Consider the following 23,559-nt stretch of genomic DNA (forward strand, 5'->3'; position numbering starts at 1 on the left):
GCTGGCGGTGTATCTATGCCCAATTGAGAGCATACATGGAACAGTGAGATGTATGCAAAGAGTATACTGATCAACAACAGAAGGAGATTATATACCGCCTCAAGAAATCCCGATCATACCCTGCAAAAATGTTGGAACAGACAAATTCACTTTTAATGGCAGGAACTACATGCTGGGAGTAGATTACTGCACCAATTTCTGGGAGTTTACAACATACCAGGGTACAATGCAGACCAATGACTAGCTGTGTCACCCCTGCCCTGTAACCTAGGGTGCCCTTTACAATGCCTTGCTGCTGTAGCCTCCAACCTGGACTGCTCACAGCCTCCAGCATGTAAGTCATTCCCAGCTATGCCTGTATGTGCTGCAGCCATCCAGCCACACCTTGGCTCTTACCAGCCTTAATGATTATTACAGGGTGACCCCAACTCACTCCCAGTCCCATATTTTCACCCAGAAACCTATGTCCTGTACTACCCAGCCCTCTCCTGAACAGTGCAAATATACTGAGTCTGTTAGTCCTTTAAGGGAATAATACGCCACAGCGTGTTACCCCAAATAGAGTTACCCAGACACTTCAATTTAAGCATACTGGATTAGATACAAAAAGGTGTATTAACTACAAAGAGAGAGATTTTAAGTGAAAACAAGTAATGAGGCATAAAGTCAAAAGCGGTTACAAGAAAAATAATGGTAAAATGCTTACTGGTATCTAACTTAACAAACTACTATATTAGATTCAAAGCAAAATTTTCTCACCACATGCTTTCAGAAGTCTTACTGACCAAACTCTTCAGGTCAGTATCCTTCCCCAGAGTCCAACAGCTGCTTCCTTTGTCTCTCACAATGAATGCAACAGGTAGGGATTGGGGGGTGATTTGGGGTGTCTGCCCCTTCTTTTTATAGTACTGTCTCCCCTTTGAGAAGCATTTCCAGCTGGGAGCAAGGTGACAACCAATCTGTGTGGACAGAAATTCCATGCTGTTTCTTTGCTAAAATGTAGATTTTTGCCTCTACCCCTTTCCTGCCAAAGAATGGCCACTTAGCACATAATAGTCCATCAGCCTTGTTTACACCTGGCTGGTTCATCAGTTTGCCCTTTGTGTCTGAGGAACTGGTTTGGCCCCTCCCAAGATTTATCTGGAAAACATACTTTTAATCATGATTTCCACTTAAATTTATAACTTCACATATGATTCTGCTTTGCACATTTTGCCATGATATTATTGATCAACAAATTATGAGTTTTTAAATGATACCGCATAAGACATGCCTTGTACAGAAATTACTACAATAGCGTGTCGAGTCTGAACACAGGTACATTTTGTCAGAGAGACAGGCTATCTGGACAACTCTCAGGTAAGAACCATGATTAAGAAACCAAAGGTGCATTTTGCAAGACATGTCATACCTGATATTTTATGCTCTGACAATGAGCCACAGTATGCTGCAGGAGACTTCAAACAATTCAGTGTCAAATGAGTATTTACATACAAGACTGTCTTCCCCTGGTTACTCACAAAGCAATAGGAATGCAGAGTCTGTGATAGAGACAGCCAAGAGACTGATAGCAAAGGCAAAACAAACAGGAAAGGATCCCTACCTGGCAATGTTGAACCATCGTAATACACCCTGCTAGAGAGTAGCCCAGCACAAAGAACTGATGCGGCAGGAACTACTGACAGTGCACAGAAGCAATTAAGAAAGCACCCAGCTAAGCAGGCAACCCACTACAACAAAGGAGCCGAAGACCTCAGGCCATTTATGCACAAGTAAGCGGGTCTGGGTCCAATCACCAAATAGCCACATAAAGCTATGGCAAAAGGCAGTCGTCCAGCCTGCGGTGCAACAAAAGTTATGAGGTAGCTACAGACTCAGGACAGCAGTGGAGACAAAACCAAAGCCAGTTGTAGGCAGACAGAGTCCTGACAGATGGACAGGGACAAAGCCAGGACCAGGAGAACATAGAGCTTCAGCCATCAGTTGGCTTGACATAGAAGAAATATAAACAGAGGATCATCAGGACAGCACCCACCAGAATGAAGGCAGCTATAGTGTGGAAGCAAGTCTCCTACCAACATCAGTAACACAAAGAAGAAGTTCAAAGACCAGCACACTTGAAGAACTATGAGGCCTAACAGTCTACAGTGGGATGGCAGAAAAGGCTATCTATGTTTCTAAGGTGGGCTATGTACTAATAACCTCTGACCCCAGCAAGACAGCAAGTGCATGTACAAAAGGTACAAAACCAGAAATTGTTAAAACCTTCACAGAACTTGGAGGGAGGACCACAGGAGGGAAGGGTTTGGAGGAGGCAGCAGGATGTCCATGTACACGTGGATAGAATGCAAGCTGCAGTTGAAGCAGCTCTGTAAATGTTTCTCTTAATAAATGTCAGTTTACTTTTACAAGTATGGAGTCCTTTCATGTTATTACCCAGCAAGTGGAACATGAAACACTCTCCATTTTTTATCTCACTGTTCCTGTTTTCCAGCTCCATTCTACTTCTGCCTCCCACCTGTCCAGTTCCATGCAATGCTCTATTATTACCTCTCAGTTCATTTGCTCTCTGGGCCCAAGTCCTTAAATCTACCCCTAGAAAAAATTAAGGTTGTATATATGAACAGACATTTTTAAATTTCCCATCTCAAAGTTATGAGCTTTTATGTAGCACCTGAACGTCAACAATTTCATCCTCATTAATTCTATGCAAAACAATCACTCTTTCATTGGTTTTTGTTTCTTTGTTTGCAGGAGGGAAGGTTATGATTGTTCTCCATAAATACATTTTAGTCAGTAATGACAGAGAGATTTCACGAGCAAACGTTTTCTGAAAGGATTGCTCTTAGGCATACTGTACCATCAGCTTCATTTACTTTATTAGCTCACTCACCCTTCTCTACCTCCCTACAAAAAAACAGATGTCTCTGACCATGGTATTTTCATGTCATCCCTTTTAGGGCCCACCCATATTTCCAATAGTATTTCCAGAAGTAAAACCTCTGGAAGGCTTTTAGGAAATAAAGTTACCATGCTAAAAATACTGACTTGCTGACACTTGCATATTATTCCTGGAAGCACTGCATTCTAGATTCAGTATTTCCAGTAAGGCACCTCATATCTCAGCACGTACTATTGTGTTACCTGCAGAGGGATAAGGCTCGTGGGTATTAAATACGCAGACAGCTGTCCTCATATCCTTCAGAGTTTTTAAGTCTTTTTAATACTACAAATTGAGGTAGTTTGTGAATGTTTTGGATTAACTTGAAATAAGTGTTAAACATCTTGTTATTTGGTATATCAATCCAGTTTAACAAATATTTTACAAATTACAGCAGGTAAAGTCAAAAATGGGTTCTATCTCTGGGCTGCATTTTTTACAGGAAATATCTGAATCTTATTAAGAAGACAAATGGTAAATTCTGCTTGGGCAACAATCTCAACAGCCTAATGTGTGGTTAAATGTTATTTGTTACTAACATTGTATGGTAAAACCCTAAGAGAGAGAGAGATGTGGCATGGACACAATCACCTAAAATTCACACTGAGACTTTTATGTCTTTTATCCCACAGTTCAAGTAGCAATAAAACTGTGCGTTTGCCTTCATATTTCTGAATGAGAAACCATAGACTTTTTAAATGAATATAAAGCCCTAAAAAAGTAGACATCAGTAATAATTAGCAGTATTAATGGAAGTGATATTAACTGTGTTACATCTCAAAGTAATAGTATTATGGGTTTACCTCATTCTCCTTAATAACGTTCTTTCACTGTGTGGCACATTTATGTATACTTTTACAGCGCATTACATAAATCTTTTTTACATATATGCATAGAAGATTTTTAATGAGTATTTTCAGGCATTTCATTTCAAAAGTTCTTTTATTATTGGTGGAACTCCTGTCTAACACAGGCTTGGAAGATCTGTATTAAATGTGATTGGTTCTTTCATTAAAAACTTAAGGGAACAGTTATCATAGGGATTTGTGTGCCTAATTCTTGTTAACATTCATGGGAGTTACATTTGCTCATTGTGTGGAGAAACAGGTCCCTTTCGAATATCTTCTAGTAAAAACAAATATAGGTTTACATAAGTACATTCTCATCTTGGCACTTTTATATTGAAAGAATTAAGGATGCCATTAAATCCTTGTGCCCAAGATGAGAATACAGTACACAATTTTACTTTATTATTATTAATATGCCTTCATAGTCATTTTCACAAATCATCAAGTTTCATTACAGAATTACAGTCAATACTTGCATTATATAGAATCACTTCACTTTATCTGCAAATAAAATGTAGCCTCCTCTGCTATGGGATACAAGAGTCCATATAGCACTACACAACAGTTTTAGGATAGCAACTGAAGAATACCTTATCCATTTGAAGTAGCAGAGGTATATAGATAGGCAGAACACACTTGCCTACATTGGAGTTTGGTCAGGACACAAGAATCCTTGCGAAAAGTGTTGTAAGGACATGGTTGGGGCCTCTGTTATGTCTCATCTGAAAAATGGCACCTTCTCTAGTCCAGTGCCCCCAGTACCTTACTCAGAGGTAAGAGTGCTACTACTGAATCATCGATGCTGCTTCCTGAAGCAAGTAGTTTTTCCCGGGAGGTGTCCAATCTAAGCACTGATCTAACCCATACCTCCTTAGTTTATGAGATCTAACAGGATGCCAGGTGGAATGTCTGCAGAAAGAGCCGATTCATTAAAAATACAAGAGTAAAACAATTTATGCCTGTGTACCATGGTGTGACTAAGATTAGTCTAAATATGTTGAACAATTTTTCTGTCATTCTGCATGGTATTGTGTAATATTTTATTAAACTTCGGTTGTTGGGTTTGAAAATACAATGTTAAAGTACATTGTGTAGACATTGTGGCAGTGTTTTGTAATACAGTGCAATATTTTGTAGAAATATAGAAATAAAGTAAGCTAATACACTATAAAACAAGTGAGTACATTATTATGACACAGGCATAAGATACAGTATTGGGGAATGAGAAATTGATGTATGTTCTAATTATTGCTTAAAGCATTTCTAGACAGAACAGCCTCAACCTCTTGGATCAGACTGATTGTCTGTCGTTATGCCAAGCTGCACTAACAAAGTTAGCTTTTTAGATCTGACATCTATCTTTTACCAATTCACCATACAGTTGCTTTCCTTGCAGGAAAAAGGTTTATGTTCTTAAAAATGAAGACTGGCAGTAACAGTGGGTGTGCCCACCCTCTGACAATATATAACACTTATATTACTCTGCTTTAAAAACAGTAGCATGCCTCTGTTAAACAGTGCTCTTCACAGAAAGCCCCAAGGTGACTTACAGTTCAAACGCAATAAAAAACAAACCTACACCTTTTCGGCATCACCCTTACAATTACAAAATAAAAGACATCTATTCCATAATTGTCAGGCGCAGATACTGAAAGTTGGAATAGCAAGTTTGTCTCAATTATTTTTTTAAACCTATTTCTGGAAAGAAATGAATTGCTGTCTGGTGCATGATTTCTCATGATTTGAAACAGCATTTCAGTACAGTAGACCCTTGATTTTATGAACACTAATCTTACAAATGACCAGTTATACCTGAAGGGAAAAAAGCCACATAACAAAAGTGATATCGATGAAGGCAATCTCAACATCCTTTCACATGCCAATGCCTTCAGTGAATTTGCAATCACTTTGCAGTGGTTTGAAGGGCAAGAAGAAAGCAGGGCAGTGCAACACACTGCTATTTATGCATCGTGCCTCCTGTAATTTTGAGATGGTCAACTTTTCCATTTCATGAATGCCTCAATCTCCAATTAGTTTGTAAAATATGAATGCTACTGTATGTAAAAGGTTAGGAAAACATACACTGCATGCTGCTTTATTGTTTGGTGATTGAGAGAGATCCTCACTTGAGTTTATTTTGTAGCTTTCATTGCCTTGGGCTTGCAGAATACAAGCCTTTGTGCATAAATGTAAGGGGATTTCTTTTTAGTTTACATATCAGTTTCTATTTAATGGGTCCTGTGAAATAATTGTCTCTTAAGCAAGAAAGTTTAAGTTAAATGGAGAATGTTTAAAGATCCAGTGATTAAAAAAAAGAAGAAAAATCAAAGATTCAAAAATCGTCCGCATGTGAAAAGGTTTGAAAAGTGACTTTAAAATGTAGCATGTCATTTTATTAAAAGGAAGAAATAATTTCCATTTCTGCAGTGAGATTTTTTTTCTTCTAAAAGACTTCTTTGTTAATATCTAGGGAGAAAAAAAATCCATATGGTTTTTCTGAAGAGGAAAAGTAGCTTATGTTAAATAATACATCAGGGATTAGTATCTCAGAAGAAGTTTTGCTGATAGTTTTAGTTACCATAATATTATCTGCATATATTTTAATATTTAGCATTATAAATATATTGCTTGAAACAAGGTCAACACCTGCTTGTTCATAGTGTCCTCGTGAAATTGTTTCTTTGTGGTAACTTGTTCTCATTAAAAAAATAGATTGGTATTAGGAAGTTGAGGCCAGATTGTGCCACCCTTACTCAAAATAAATACCACCATACCGCTTGAATAGTCTCACTGATTTTAGAGGGAAGGTGCTTGCAGGGTAAGATGCAATGCACTGTGAGTAAGGATTTCAGAAGCTGTCCCATAAGGAAGGAGGGGAAACTAGAAACAGAGGAGGAAAACTTCCTTTTAATTTCCAAAAATGCCTTTGCTGACATGAGATCTACTGCTGCACATGGCTGCTAAATTGCATGCTAATGTTGCATTTCTCAGCAGTAATAAATAATCCCTGAAATGATTTTCTTTTCGGCCTCTCCCATCACATTTGTGAGAGTAGGTGTGTAGGAGACAGGCATCTCTTTCATGCAAATCTCAGAAGTGGCAGGATTGTAGGGCACCAGGGGCAGCCTCAGGGCACTGGGGAAACAAGTGGAGAACAGAATACTGGATGGTGTCAGGAACCACCAAGGGTTGAGGGAGTCTGGAAGAAGGATTGTGTTGTGCGGGGGAGAGAACCTGAAGAGTGGTGGGAGCAGTGTGGTGTCTTGTTGCACTCCAGGAAGATTTTTATGTAGTGAATGTGAAGGGAAAGAGCCTGGGGGCCTTAGTTGCAAAGGCAGCGAAAGCCTGAGGGCTGTTGCAGATGTAGGGGAACTGAGGACAGCTATCCCCATTCTACCTCTACCCTCCAGCCTCTCCCATTCTTCCCCTGTCCTTTTTCAGTCCAGTTCCCAGTTCTGTCTCTTTTCAGCTCCTGCCTCACTTTTAAGACAAATTCTGGTCTCCATCCCCCTTCCTACCAACAATGCAGAGCAGCTGCCACTCCATCTCTTCCTCATGGTGCTGAGGCTCCCATGCTGGTCAGGCTCAGTGGGGGAAGCAGAGACCAGCCAGCTGCTTGAAATCTGCCTCCACAGTGGTCCATAACACCAAAGGAAGAACAACAGCCCAGCCAGACACATGACTCAAGAGCTTGGTTGCAGGCAGCCATGAGAGAGCTCTCAACTCCTGAGTGTTTAGCAGGCATGAGCATCAATCAACATTCACAATAGTAATCCCTATGTTCAGTAGTAAATATATGCAGGATCAGTCCATAGCTAAAAATAAGTCAGTGTAGAGGGAGAGAAAAATGATTTAAGACTCTTATTCTTGTGTTATTACACAGTGTTTTGAAAGCTTAGTTACAAAGTTCTTGAAATAATTTGCAGAGATCTAGGGAGCATAAGGGACTGATTTTTAACCTGCTGCTGTTCATTCTGATGCCAGAGTATATGGCAAAAATCATTCTCTCCAGGTTTTTGTATTTATCTATCAAACTCGTTATGATTTACGTTAGATGTATTCATTTACAAGAAGAGCCACCCATAGTACAGAATTCCCATCAGAATATTCTTATTTAAAAGAATCCTCTAATAATATAAAAGATAGATAGATAGATAGATAGATAGATAGATAGATAGATAGATAGATAGATAGAGGACATTGAATTCCAAAGACTCTCAAAGCACTTTACAATCTCTATATATCAGGCTCTCTTTACTGACTTGCCCTCCAACACTCTCTCTCTCTCTCTGAAATGCATTCATCTATAGATGAACTATACAGGGAATTTTAGGAAAACAAAATAATTACATATATTGGGATTTGTCCAGGACACTGGGGTTAACAATTCCACTATTATAGAAAGTGCTCTGGGCTCCTTAATAACCACAGTTGTCCAGGACATTGATCTTTTGTGTCATTCTCAAAGATGGTTCCTTTCAATTCATATGATCCTTTCTATCTCTTGTGATAAAACCATGCTGCATGCGCTAGTCATCTTCTGTCTTGACTCCTGCAACCGCCTCTTTTCCTTTTCCCCTGACTCTCACATTTTACCCGCAAGGCCATGCAGAATTCTGCAAATAAACTCATCTTCCTTGCCTTCTACTCTTATCATGTCACCCCATTCTTTGAACCCTGCACTAACTTCCATTTTCATCCCCCCAGCCACATTGTTATCCCTGGCCAGATTGTATCTAAGTTAGCTTTTAAGATCCTTAGGGCAGGTGTATGTGTTTATTTGTCTGTAAAGCACCTTATGCACCTATGACACTGTGTGTAATAATATTGCTGTCATCAGTAAGACCGTGATGGTAGCATTGCAGCTTCTGTCTTCAGTTTCCATTTCCTTTCAGCTCAGTATGTTAAAATCTATATATTTGTTATATTAATAAGAAGTTGCCTTCTCTTGTCTTCCACCGCAGTAGCCTTTCCTTTACCTTATCCTGCAGTGTGAGGTGATGAATTCCCATTGACTTCAACAAGAATTCAGAGCATTCACCACCTTGCAGGGGTGTTCAAGCACCTGGCAGAATCAGACCCTACTAGCTCATCATCATAAATATAAGGGCCAGAATTTTCAAGCTTGAGTACTTGAAGTTCAATTTGAATCAGAAACAATGAAACATTACAAGGAAAATGGTTCTTTTGGCATTTCTGACCTGGCCTGAAGTAGAAAGTATCAAAAAATCTCATGAGGGCATGTTCTTGAAAGATGCCCCATTTTAATGACCCACGTGATTTGAATAGTTTGAATAAGGTTCAGACAACTATCTAGGACCAAAGATCTGCTGTCACTTGAACTTAATGAGATGGCATTAGGATGACTTTCAGGTGCTTAAAGAAACATAACTGAACTGAACATTGAGAGGTGGAAGGAAAACTTTCTGTTACTTAAAAAATCTGATTGGGAGTTGAGTATGCCACTGTCAGAATGGAAGGCACTGAGTTGCTAGGGCAGAGAGGAAAACTCCCATAAAGTTTGAGTTATGATTTTTAATTATGAGCCCTGAGCTGTCTGCAGCACACTGCACCTAACTTCTGCAGCAATTGTGCCCCATGGCACAATTCAGCAGCAATCTGGAAGTTCTGTGGCAGAATGAAATGCACAGAAAAACATTCAGAAAACAAAGTCTGTTAATTAAATTATATAACTGTATTAGTCATATTATTTGTTTGAATATTTAATTTAGTAACAATTTTGTGAATATTTTCCATGTATATCAGGTTACTGTCTAATTTCCAGTTTGCCACAAGATCCAGTACTGATGTGCTGGAAAAATCTGAGCCCTTGCTGCAGAGGTTAATGTTATATTGGCTCCGGGGATTGGTAGGAGGAGGGATATCCACTCTTGAGAGAATGTAGGTTAGTTTTCTGCTCATACAATTTAAAGACATGAACAGGTTTCAATTTTCTTGAATGTCTATTATTTGAAATCAATTGAGAACTTTCAATATTTTATAGATTTATTGTTACAGTTTTTCTTGGCTCCAGCGAGTCAATAGTGAGCAGCCTGCTCATATATATAGAGGCCCCAGTTCTGTAAAGCATTTAAGCACGTACTTTATTTTAAAGCTATGAGGAGTCTCATTGGGTTCAATGGACTTTTCACATGCTGAAAGTTAAGTTAAAGATGTGCTTCATTCCTTTGCTGGATGAGGGCCATGATGCCCAATCCAACTCCCACTGACATCAGTGCTGTTGACATCAGTGGGAACAGACAATGCTAAAAACTATTCACCACAAAATTATTACTAACGTTGCTGAAGTACAGCCTGCTTCCTTTAAATATGAAGAAAACTTATGAGCTTTTTAAGGTGGAAAATTAAAGGGATAGTAACAAGCTGGTTTTGAAACAGAAAAAGAAACCAACATTACGCAACTTCAAAACCAGAGTAATTTCTTAATTTGGCTCCCTTTTATATATTTTCCTTCATTTGAATTTAGTGAGGTACCATTGATAAAGTATTTGTATTAATTTTCCTTAATATTGACACAAATGGAGGAGGTTTTGGCCCTCTTCCAGATGTCTTTCCTTTTTTCCCAAAGTTTTTATCTATTGTAGGTCCTTTTCCTATTTTCCCAGGCAGGTAGTCTTGTATTTAAAATCAGTGATAATTCATCATACCATGCACAAATCAGGCCCTTTGAAGTGGCCTTTACTTTAACTAGTGTTTCTATATTTGTTAATGATCTTCTGAAACTTGGACTCTCCTCCATGGTTTTCCATACAATCCTTCAACAAATTGTCTGGCTGATTTAATTGTCTTCGTGGAATCAGTCTAGCAAAAAGTCTGGGGAACCTGAGCCTCCTGCCCATGTAAAATACACTATTTCCAGCATCAATACTCAAGGATGCAAGTGGAAAAATTGCTTTCCATGACCATTCATGCAAGTGGCTGTTCGTGGAAAATCAGTGGAAGCACACCTGCTGTCCTTCTCATGAGGGAAATATTAGGGTTGTCAAGTGATTAAAAAAATTGCGCTTAATCGCACAATTTGAAAAAGTAATCGTGATTAATCGTGCAACTAAAAAATGAATTGCAATTAATCGTGCGATTAATCACACTGTTAATAATAGAAAAACATTTATTTAAATATTTTTGGATGTTTTCTAAATTTTCAATTTTTTTTTCAATTACAACACAGAATACAAAGAGTACAGTGCTCACTTTATATTTATTTTTATTACAAATATTTGCATTGTAAAAGGAATAGTATTTTTCAATTCACCTCATACAAGTGTAGTGCAATCTCTTTATCATGAAAGTTGAACTTGCAATAATGTACCAAAAAAACTGCATTAAAAATAATACAATGTAAAACTTTAGAGCCTAGAAAGTCCACTCAGTCCTACTTCTTGTTCAGCCAATTGCTCAGACAAACAAGTGTGTTTACATTTGAAGGAGATAATGCTGCCCATTTGTTTACAATGTCATCTGAAAGTGAGATTGGGCATTCATATGGCATTGGTATAGCTGGCTTCATGAGATATTTATGTGCCAGATATGCTAAAGATTCATATGTCCCTTCATGCTTCAACCACCATTCCAGAGGACATGCTTCCATGCTGATGACAGGTTTGGCTAGATAACAATCCAAAGCAATGTGGACCGACTCATGTTCATTTTCATCATCTGAGTCAGATGCCACCAGCAGAAGGTTGATTTTCCTTTTTCATGGTTCTATAGTTTCCGCATCAGAGTGTCGTGCTTTTAAGACTTCTGAAAGCATGCTCCACACTTCGTCCCTCTCATATTTTGGAAGGCACTTCAGATTCTTAAAGCTTGGGTCAAGTGCTGTAGTATCTTAAGAAGTTTCACATTGGTATCTTCTTTGTATTTTGTCAGATCTGCAGTGAAAGTGTTCTTAAAATGAACAACATGTGCTGGGTCATCATCTGAGACAGCTATAACATGAAACATATGGTAAAATACAGATAAAAAACAGCAGGAAACATATAATTGTCCCCAAAGGAGTTGAGTCATAAATTTAATTAATGCATTATTTTTTAACAAGTGTCATCAGTATGGAAGCATGTCCTCTGGAATGGTGGTGGAAGCATGAAGAGGCATATGAATGTTTAGCATATCTGGCACGTAAATATCTTGCAATGCCAGCTACAAAAGTGCCATGCAAATGCCTGTTCTCACTTTCAGGTGACATTGTAAATAAGAAGCAGATAGTATTATCTCCCATAAATGTAAACAAACTTATTAGCGACTGGCTGATCAAGAAGTAGGACTGAGTGGACTTGTAGGTGCTAAAGTTTTACATTGTTTTGTTTTTGAGTGCAGTTATGTTATGAAAATCAACATTTGTAAGTTTCACTTTCACGATAAAGAGATTGCACTACAGTACTTGTATAGGTGAATTGAAAAATACAATTTCTTTTGTTTATAACTTTTACAATGCAAATATTTGTAATAAAAAATAAAATAAAGTGAGCACTGTACACTTTGTATTCTCTGTTGTAATTGAAATCAATATATTTGAAAATGTAGGAAAACAACCAAAAATATTTAATAAATTTCAATTGGTATTCTATTGTTTAACAGTGTGATTAAAACTGATTATTTGCAATTAATTTTTTAACTACGATTCATTTTTCTTTTTTGAGTTAATCACATGAGTTAACTGTGATTAATCAACAGCCCTAGTAAATATACATAGCTATGGAGCACGCTAATGGAAAACAGCTAGACCTGCTGTCCTTGTAGGGAGTTGCAGGAAGGAAGCTCACAAAGGCAACCAATTGCAACAAAATCAGCTATATTGACATACAAAAAAAGTGATTTCTTCATCAGCTGCCCCAAATGGCAAATTCTGCACCTGCAGAATCACAGACGCTGCAGGCTCTGCTTGTAGAATACTGGGTATAAAAGGATTGATTATCTCTTTTCCTCAGAAATAACACAGAGATGAGATTTTTGTTGGTTTGTAAAGAGAGAGTTTCTCCATTTTATTATTAATCAGGATGCTTTGTAATTACATGGCACTTTGAAAGATCTCAAAGAACTTTTATCATTATCCCAGTTTTACAGCTTAGGAAGCTCAGACACAAAGAGGTTATGTGACTTTAAGGTCACACATGTTAGGAATATAACCCAGGGCTCCTTTTTCCTGACTTTGTGTTCTAACCACTTTTTCACTGGCTCCCTTTTGTCCCTTTAAATCTACAAATAATATATTTTGCATTATATAGTGATGTCAAACTATAGCACAAGAAAGAAATAACTAATAGTAATTTCGAATGTAATATAGTTGATAGGGAGGAAAATGTGCACTTTAAAAATCTACATAGCAATGATTTCACAAATTAAACCCAGTAAATCTAATTACAGGATTGTCAGTAACTGTCTGTGAGCCTGATTTACTTCAGCAGGAGCAGAAGCAATCCCATAATCAGTAGGTTTATGAAGACTAAAGAATCCCTATTAATTCAGAAGTTTTCTCATGTTTACACATTCATCCTGAGCACCTGTAGCTCCTATTGACTACAAATTAAGGTGTGCATACTCAGTACCTATAATAATCAGACCACTGTGTATAGCAACATGTAACTTTTAGTCAAAATATCAAGTGCAAAACAATTTTAAAGGCAGATTTTCAAAGAGTTTACGCATAGAGTTGTGCAGGTAAATTTCACATGCAGTTGTGCACCTGTCTTGGTCACACAATTACCGAACTCTTGCACCTGCCTGTGGCCAGTTGTGGTTATTGGCTCATGCAGTTACCCAATTTGCACATGAAAACTGCCTTGCATGCTGTAGTTTCTGTTCTAATCCAAATATTAAGGTAGCCCTAGATCCAAATGGAAGGATTCCAGATTCTCAGTATCTCTCTGTATTAGGCTCTGACTTGGCAGTACAATGTCCTACCTCTTTTTTTCCTATATGGAGTTCTTTAAAGATGATCTGAAAGTAGTTTTGGGATTTGTGTTTAAATTTATGGATTGCAGAGTTAAATGATAAACAGCAAGAGCTGAGCACATAACTGAATTTAAATTAACCCTTTTTCCCCCACAATTGCAAATTACGTCTTGCCACTCCTGATGACATGCCCTACACTATTTGCAAGCCCAATCATTATGGCAAAGTAAGAAAACATTTTCCTACTGTCAATCCCAGTTGGCTAGCACCAGCAGAGTTATTTGGTGGTTGTGTTACAGAGCTGAGTGAATCACTGATTTTTCAATTCTCTGGCAGTTGTGAAAAAATTGGAAAAAGCTTCAGGTCACACTAAACAGAAACTGAAAATTCTGAAAAGTTTTGGTGAATTGCAAAAGTCAACAAAAATTTGTTGAACTACCCTAGCTAGATAACCTCTTGAAGGAGGTGATTGTGATGCTTCTTCTTCCCTTATTTAAAGATTCTAAAGCCAAAAGGGACCATTGTGATTATCCAGTCTGACTGCTTGTATAGCACAAAACATAAAACTTCCCCAAAATAATTCCTATAGTATGTCTTTGAGAAGAACATCCAATCTTGATTTTAAAGTTGTCAGTGATGGAGAATCCACTGCAACACCTTGGTAAATTGTTCCAATGGTTAATTACTTTCACTGATAAAAATGTACACCTTATTTCCAGCCTGCATTTGCCTAGCTTCAACTTCCAGCCATTAGATCATATACATTTCTCTGCCAGACGTTTAGGCTGGTGGCTGGTCACTCATCTGGGTTATGGGAGACCAAAGTTCAATTCCCACCTCTCTCTGATGGGTAGCAGAGATTTGAACTTATCACTTCAGAGGACTTTCTGGGCATCTTATGATACAGGCTTCAGCCATCTATTATTTGGGGAACATGAAGACATTTTCAGCTAAATGCCCCTTTCACTGGCTATTTGGAGTACTCGGCCTACAAACTTGCAGTCAGCGATGTTTCTTTAATATAAATTCACATGTTTAGTGATGCAATCACATAGGCCAGGATTTGGTTACATTTCAGAGAGCAAAGAGAAACTGTCTCATGGGTGTACCCGAAAAGGCTAAGTCCAAGCCTGCTTTCCTATGCACAACGTTCACAAATGAAAAGAATGGGGGGTGGGATCTTTGATAGGTACTGTATACCTCTATATCACAGTGGTAATTTGTAAGCAGAGAAGCTAGGCTAGTTGTGAGGTCCACAAAGGGCTTCACGGTTGTCAGCACCATTATATTCTTTGTTTAACTTGTCATGTTTATGCACTGTGTGCCAAGGATGGGACTCACCACCGCAGCGCCTCCTACTGGTTGTCTCCGGGAATTAGCTCAGTCCAGTGGAATGCCCTCTCCTGGTAGTGTCCCACCCATTGTCTCACCGTTGGTTGGCGTCTGAGCCTGCATCGCTCCCCGGCTCACGGCGTCCTCTTCAGGACCACTGCCCTCTGGGTAGGGGGGTGATCAGCAGTCTTTCTACACCCCCACCACCATATCCAACCACACCCCCAAAGTCTAATCCCTCTTGTCAGGGATCTGGCATAGTCTATGATGGCTGCTCCCCACGGCCGCTGGCTGGGTGTACTGCAAGGGGGGAAAGGAGGGACCCAGGCCTGCCCTCTACTCTGGGTCCCAGCCCAGGGACCCTCTGGCGGCAGCCTCGCTGTCCTCCTCTCCCCTCGTCTGTCCACTTCCCTGGGCCGCTTCCCCTACGGCCCCTTGCACCTGCTAGGCCAGGGGTTGGCAACCTTTCAGAAGTGGTGTGCCGAGTCTTCATTTATTCACTCTGATTTAAGGTTTTGCATGCCAGTAAAACATTTTAACGTTTTTAGAAGGTCTCTGTCTATAAGTCTATAATATATAATTAAACCATTGTTGTATGTAAACTAAATAAGGTTTTTAAAATATTTAAGAAGCTTCATTTAAAATTAAATTGCAGAGCCCCCTGGACCAGTGGCCAGGACCTGGGCAGTGTAAGTGCCACTGAAAATCAGCTCATGTGCCGCCTTCGGCACGCGTACCATAGGTTGCCTACCCCTGCGCTAGGCCCTTTCCTTCAGGGCCTGCAGCCTGGCAGGCTACAGGCTAGAGCTCCCTTCTGCTCCCCGAGCCTGGCCAGCACTGCGCTGTCCGTGGTGCTAGTCTCCCAGCTCTGGAGACTGACCTTCCTCTGTCAAAGGCCTGGGACAGACTGCCTGCTTCCTTTCTGGGCAGCCTTTATATAGGGCCCATCTGAGCCCTGATTGGCTGTCTCCAATCTTGGCTCTGATTGGCCCCCTGTAAGCTCTTTTCTTATTGGCTGTTGGGCTGCACAGGCCCACTGGCCTGCCGCAGCTCACATTCTCAGGGAGTAGGGCAGCCGCCGCACTACACACTGTTTCCAATTTTCTCAGTATTGAGGGCAGGGCCGGTGCAACCATTTAGGCGACCTAGGCGGTTGCCTAGGGCACTAGGATTTAGGGGGCACCATTTTCTTCGGCAGCGACCACGGTGGCCGGATCTTCGGCCGCCCCGGTCGCCGCCGACATTTAGGCGGAGGGAGCTGGGGCAGGGGAGCACGGAAAGGGCCACCTGCAGCAAGGGGAGGGGGCGGCACACAGAGGAATTCCCCACCCCCGCTCACCCCTGCCCCGCCTCCTCCCCAAGCATGCCGTGGCTGCTTCATTTCTCCCGCCTCCCAGGCTTGCAGCACCAATCAGTTTAGGCACTTCAAGCCTGGGAGACGGGAGAAGTGAAGCAGCCACGGCGTGCTCGGGGTGCTCGTGCGCTGAGCAGGGGTGAGCTGGGGCGGGGGGACGGGTGCCTCAGGATGGGGGGGCTGCCGCAAGGGGGGCGTCTCAGGGCAGAGGGGGGGAGCTGCCGCGGGGGGGCGCCTCAGGGCGGAAGCGCGGGGGGGCGCAAGGTGGAAGTTTTGCCTAGGGCGCAAAACATCCTTGCACCAGCCCTGATTGAAGGGTTATTTCCATTTTGTTAAGCATGTCCTTTAAATCTCAACAGTTCAAAATCATTTATATTTATATTCCTCTGAGAGCATAGTTGCAGAAAAGTCACTCATTCACAATTTGATTTACTTTTATTTCCTTATAATATGTTCATTTAACATTAATACTAATCACATCTCAAGTATCTTGTCAGGATCCTTTATTAACACAGGTTTTTTTAAATGTTCAGCTCATTAGCTTTTTGAAGCACTATGCAAGATTACAACAGGAGCAGCACCTAATCTAAACAGCACAAAATCCAGACCAAAATTGTTCCCCCCTCATTAGACTTAAGGACAAAGCCCTTTTCCTTAATGTAAATAGCCTGTCTCTGTGCCTTCAGGAATACTGAACTACCTGACATTTTTAAACCAGGTCATCAGTATCAATTTATCAGGCTTTACACTATTTACTGTTCTCTGCTATATTGGCTTCTTATCCATCAATTGCTATTTCTGTCTCTCCAATTTTTCTTTCAGCTTCCTGAAGTCTTAAACTAAATCTTGTGAACTTCATATAATTGCACCATTATAGCCTAGCTCTATGCAAAGCCTTTACTAAACTCCACTGTGTTCTTCTCACTAAGTAAGTCTGACATTGAAAAGTTGTAGTCCTGACTGTGTCATCGTGGAAGCAGGCAGTTCCATCTCCTGGCCAGCAGACTGTTAGGGACAAAATGTCAAATATGTTTGTAACCCAAGGCAGGGAGATTATCTAGCAGTTAGGTCAAGGGAACCAAGTGCTTGGGAGCTCAGTTTTGTTATGAACTCACTGTGTGACCTTTAGCAAGTCACTGCATTAGCCTTCCAGTGGCCACCATCTTGTCAGACATCACTCCCTTATACATTTAATATTATATATCAGCAACTTTAAAATGAACATCAACAACAACAAAACTCACAATGCATACACAACAAAATTTATCTCAAGATGTTTATTATTACCATTTTCCTTCCTATCCTCTCTTCTCTTTATCCACCCTTGCTGTCCTTCCTCTAGTTTAAGGCCTTATCATGCCAATGGGTCTTCTAGACGATAATCCCTTTGGCTCACAGTCCTCTCCTCTTAATTTGTCTTTGAAGTTTCATGCACATATTTGGGGTTATAGAAATAATAAACAATTTCATGCCATTGAGCCCCCACTTTATCCATATGTAAAGCAGGGATAATACCAACCTCCAAAAGGGTGTTTTAAGGATTAACAAATTGAATGTTTGGAAAGCACTTTAAGAGCATTCCTGGAAAGTTGTTGTGTATTTGCAAAGAATCACTGCTATATTATTTTAAGACAGTGTGTGGTATTTAATTGCTTAACTAATATATTTTAAAAAACTAGTAACATGAAGTTACCAAGTTACAATTAAAGCTGTTACAATGTTTTTCCATCAACCCTCACCTCCACCCCATTATCCTCTGCCATTAGTACTCACATCAGTCTGATCAGCAGGAACAATAGCAAGAGATTGTGCTTGGCTTGCGTTCATAACAGATGGAGCAAACTGCATCAGGACTTTACTGTATTAACTTTCATCTCTCATTACAGACTTCTCCTTCCCCCTCTCATCATGGCAATTATACCTCTTATTTAACAATTGATTTGTGATTAAAGGGAAGTGTGACCAGTATGTGGTATGCTGCTGCTAAAAAGCAATAGGCTGTATTTGTGCTGAATGATTATTCAGCTCTGGAGGACAGTGCTGCACTGAGAGCCCCGGAGGCTAACATTTTCTACTTAGCCATTGAGCAGGTAGAGCATGAGCCTTGCTGGTGCAAGTTTCCTCACTGTGCCCAATCAATATGTTCAGAAGTGTCTGCATCTCCCTAGGAAAAGATGACTTTAATCCCCATGTGCATTCACACCCTTTCCCTCTCTCCTGAGGCTGTCTTCAAAAGGCAGGGACAGCTGTGATGCTGCTGCTTGTCTAATAGGAATTGGGCTGAGACATCCAACTCATTTCACACAGACCACCAAAGAGCCATCAGGGAGTAGTAAATCTTGCTCACTGTCATCCTTGGTCTGGATTTGAACTGGCAACCCAGAGATGAAATGGTCCATATCCACTTACAAGGTTGAAGCCATCTAAGGATACTTACCTGTATTTTTAGTGGAGAACACAAAACAAAATAGATCAGGGTGCATTACTTTTCATACGAAAATACTGATTTCAGTACTTTTCCCTAAGTACTGGGAAAAGTATTTGGTCAAGTTCCCTAAAAGGACTTGACCAAATGCCCAAAGAAATCAACTGAAAGACTCCAACTGATTTTAACGAATATTGAATTGGGCCCATACCACTTAGTGCTCTTTACAGCAAAAATTAAAATGCAGTAATGTGTATTTTTATAATGTACAGATGCCTCTACACAATGGGCCAAATTCAAAGTTGGACTGATCATGTGCAACTCCACGTGAAGTCAGTGGAAGTTGAGCCTACGTGCATCAAGGCTGAGTTTGGCCCAACAAGTTGGTGTATAGGGCAGCAGAGTGGAAAGGAATGGATTTCTTGGAACAAAAGCTGTTTTTGCAGTTTCAGATAAGTACACTATAACTTACACCATCTTTAATCACCCTAGCCATGTGCCATGATTGCTTCCTTTATTTAGCTGTCAGCATTCATCATTAAGCCATATGCCTTTAAAATAGGCTAGTTAAACATAATACAATTGAGCTTCTGAAGCTTCCTTTTGTTACAGAAAAGGTTTTTAAAGGTAAATGTACACTATTCAGAACATGTTGACAGCCTAATGCATCTTGAGCACAAGAGTCTAAAGTTAATGTAATTCAATGATGACTATAAAGCACTTGGATAAAACTGACAGGCTATCCCACCTCAAATGGTATAATTTAACTTTTTTGTTGCCTTGTAATGTCTTTCTAATGGTGCTACTGCAGTCTTGGCAGGGACACAAGGTTTACCATTCAGTCTGTGCTGCTAAAAGGTATCCCTGAAAACTCTACTTTTTGTGGTGAAGAAACAGTACCAGGAAGCATTATTATTTCTCTATTTCCTTTTAGCACCAAGCAGCCCCTGCTGTGCCTGCCACTTCTAATGTCCCCGCAAGATATGTAACCTGCACATACCCACGTGTCTATGAAAAGCATGGATGATTTAGGTCCAGTCCTGCAAGGTGCTGACTGAGCTCCCTCATCCACTGTTGACTTCATTAGGAGTTGTAGGCACTTAGTTCCTGACAAGATTGGGCTGTGACAGAAACAGGTATATAATAACACATGGCTGCTAAAAGTCAACAGGTTACTGTATCAAATAAATGCAATAGATGGATTATATTATCCTGGCCCTCCAAGAGGTGAAGTAAAGGAGTATCTTGAAATTAGGGCATATGAAGTGACGACTATGGAAATATAGTATTGTGTTTATTATTAATTATTATTATTATTTTATTATTATGTATTTATTTATTTTCTTTCCCCCGACTTACGCAATCGTTCCATCCCAGAAAGCCTTGCGTAACTCGAATTTTGCAGAAGTCAGAAATGTATACCATACATTACACAAAAATTTCGCAACTCGAAAATCCTATTTCTGGCTTATGGAACTTTTTCCGTAGGTGCAAATTTGCATAAGTTGGGTCTTGCATAACCCGGGGAGCGTCTGTACTATGATGAGCTGATTGTTTAAAATCAGAACCAGGACCATAGAAGCATGGGGATGGCATAGAAGCTTGACTTGAGGGCAAAAAAGAGAGGTTTAGGCAGACTGGAGAGAGGTGACCAGAAAGCAATTTTGGCAGGTAGGAGGGATACGAGTTGGATGTGTGTGTGTATGTAATTGAAGTAATGAGAGGAGGATGGACTGGGACTTACATGTCACTACCAAGCCCTGCACACTATGACTCTTCCTTTGCACTCATCCCCACCTGTGTCTTCGATGTAGAGCTCACAAACGAGGGCAAATGAGTGGACAGCTCATTGAATGGTGCCCTGTAGTTTTTCTCCACAGTGTCATAAGATGTGGGTTTGTGTGGAAGATGTGGAAGAATTTTAGGACCCCATTTATAAACAGTTTATGCCCTATCTTGGCCTTAATTTAAATATAAAATATTTGGAATATGTCTTGATATTTGTCAAAGCAATATGCCCAGCACACAAAATGAGAATTCTCTAATGTGTTTAGAAATCGTGAAAGCTGAAAGGGAATTAGATTCTAAACACATGAAAGAACAGGCACACAGGCATAGTCATGCACACAGTTTCTGAGCATTGGACAGTGCTGAAAACACAGTGGAGCATTTGTTGGCTTTCCAAGTAAAATCATCCATTAGCAGGTCCAATCAAAGGAGTCAGACACTTGCACAGCAGATACATAAAGTTCTTCCTTAAAGTGGTAACGTTCATGGGCATTCTAGAGTGGCAGCATTGCCGCTAGTTAAGTCAGTGAACTGGGACTGAGGAGACTGAGGCTGGATCCACAAATGGGACTTCGGCTCAGCATTGCAGTGCGTAGCTTTAGCTGGCTTGCTGCCTAGTGGAAGTCACAGCCCCGAAGTCAGCACTCAGGCTCCCTATACAATTCATGAGGAAAGTTAGATGTCTAAAAATGGGATTCACAAAAGCCAACTTCCTGAGTATGGAGCCGCTTAAGCTAGCTCATAGGAAATGTCAATGAGGATGCAGCAGTACCCTGTATGCCTTATAGCCTATTGGTTAGGTCACTCCCCTGGGATGTGAGAGAGCAGGACTCAGAGCCCCATTCTGCCTAATTCGGAGAAGTGACTTGAACCCAGGTCTCCCAGATCCTTATATGGAGTGGGTTTCTCTTAGGCCTTGTCTACACAGCAAGTAAATTCTTTGGGGCAGGGACTAGCTCTCATTATGTGTTTATATAGTACCTTGTACAGAAGCGCACCTGTAATATCATTACTAATAATAATGAAATCTTTTTACAGCATTGGAATATTTTTGTTTCCCTTCTTCCGTACACACTAACCATAAGTAAGAAATGACTGGTGCCTTCTCATTTATTTCTCTATTTCCATTGGCTAAATGTATTTTTTTGTTCAATGCAAAGAATGTGCTGTTCATTGATTGGTTGGTTGCTCGAGGTGTTTTGCAAGATCTCTTGGGGGAGTTTGTTGCCTCAGAGAATTATATAACATCAGTCCAAGAAGCTCCATCATTTCCATTTCTATCTCTTGGGATGTTATGATCAAAAGATTGCATGGCCCCAGATGCCAAAGATCCAGAGAGTAATCCTTTGCCTGAGCATGTGAACCAGCAATAGCAACAGAGATGTTGCAGCATTAACTTCTTTTTAGATAATAGTAGGGAACAAAGCAGCAAGGAATTCTGCTGGATAAATTCCTTTCTGCAAGAGCATACATTTGGACTGTTTTCTTCTATCATGCCCAGAAAAAGGCTTCTGACCATTTTTAAAGGACAATAGAGTTTACAATGCATGGGCCAAATTCTGAGGCCTAAGCTTTTCATGAATAAGGGCCTGATCCTGCAAACTATTACTACTTGGCATAGTGCTTACTAACAAGATGTAACCAGTAGAGAAGATGAAACTAAACCCTGCAGTATTTGCAGAATTAGACCCTAAATTAAAACTAAGGACCTCAGGATTTGACCCTCTATATCTGCATTGTTATCTTCTATAATCAAAGACAAAAGTCTAAGTCCTCTTTCTTTATGGCTTTTTAAATTTGTGGGCAACATGTCTCGCTAAAAATACACCTACCTGGCTACTTCTAGGATCTGGAGAGAAATTTGCATCTGCATAAGAAACATTTTGCAGAATATTTTCTTTAATTTGTGTCTGAGAAAAGAGAAGAAGAGAACAATACTCTGTCAAAAATGAGCCAAACATTGTTCTATAACATCAATGCTGTGCAGAGGGCCACTAATCCATTCCTGGTGACTTGGTAAGCAGCTGTTGACTTTTAGCACAAAAAATATATTTGTTTTGCAGTAGGGAATATTTTTAATCTTTTATTTTTTCTCAGTTTCTGTTCTATTGAATCATGAGACACTGTCATACTAAATGCTATTGAATGCTCATTCTAATTTGTACTACACTATATTTGCTTAGAAAATACACTGTTTCATATTCAGAGGGAGCTGGTCTTTAGTGATTATTTTTAACAAATTTCATAAACTCCTTTAAACCTCTCATTGATAAGCAGTTCACAAAACAATGAGATCCAAATAAAACAAATGGCAGTGTGTTCATTTGAATGTCAATGAACTCATTACCATGCCAGCTTCTGACCTAATTACCGATGGCTGAATTCTTGCTGGCAAACATAAGCCAATCAGACTGCCTTCAGCAAAAGTGAGACCTTGTAAATGAATATGGCTGTAACTACAGATTCTCGCTTGCATTTGGGGCTTTTCAAAAGCACCTACGTTACACTGAAAGTCAATGGGAGTGTGGCACATTAATGCCATTTCTGTCTCTGAACAGCTCCTCCTTTATCTTTAACTATTTTCAGTGCCTGGAAATTACTGATAAAAATGTTGCCTGAAAACAGTTGGTCAACAGGGCTTCAGGAATTGCACAAACCATACTCTTATGCTAGGAAAGTGATCACTGATTTAAGGCTCAATCCTGCACCCATTTAGAACAATGGTAAAGCTTCCCTGGGGGAGAATCATTTACCAAGGTATTTCTCAGCCTCCAAATCATCTCTGAGAATCCTCCATTTTAACAGCTTTGCACTCTACTCTAATAACTTGAAACCAAGAAATACTGGATGGGACTCAACTCAGAGCTCATGCCACTCCTAAATCAGTCGTGGAAGACGTGAGCAACAGGAAATACTCCCTTACTGTTGGAGCTAAAGACCTGACTGATTTTCCACCTTT

General features: G+C 40.0%; 1 protein-coding gene and 1 long non-coding RNA gene across 6 annotated transcripts in view; one reads left to right on the forward strand and one right to left on the reverse strand.

The window, feature by feature from the left end:
- The window catches only part of MAGI2 (membrane associated guanylate kinase, WW and PDZ domain containing 2), a 1,096,261-nt gene that overhangs the window by 946,317 nt on the left and 126,385 nt on the right, over positions 1 to 23,559 (forward strand). The window lies entirely within an intron of this gene.
- Positions 19,819 to 23,559, reverse strand: part of LOC123378023 — a 28,058-nt gene continuing 24,317 nt past the window's right edge. The window contains exons 2-3 of the long non-coding RNA XR_006582425.1: positions 22,433 to 22,510; positions 19,819 to 19,933 (exon numbers count right to left, since the gene is read on the reverse strand). This is a non-coding gene — a long non-coding RNA (uncharacterized LOC123378023). The remainder of the gene's footprint in view (positions 19,934 to 22,432; positions 22,511 to 23,559) is intronic.

This window comes from Mauremys mutica, chromosome 1 (genome assembly GCF_020497125.1).
Source record: "Mauremys mutica isolate MM-2020 ecotype Southern chromosome 1, ASM2049712v1, whole genome shotgun sequence".
Taxonomy (NCBI): domain Eukaryota; kingdom Metazoa; phylum Chordata; order Testudines; family Geoemydidae; genus Mauremys; species Mauremys mutica.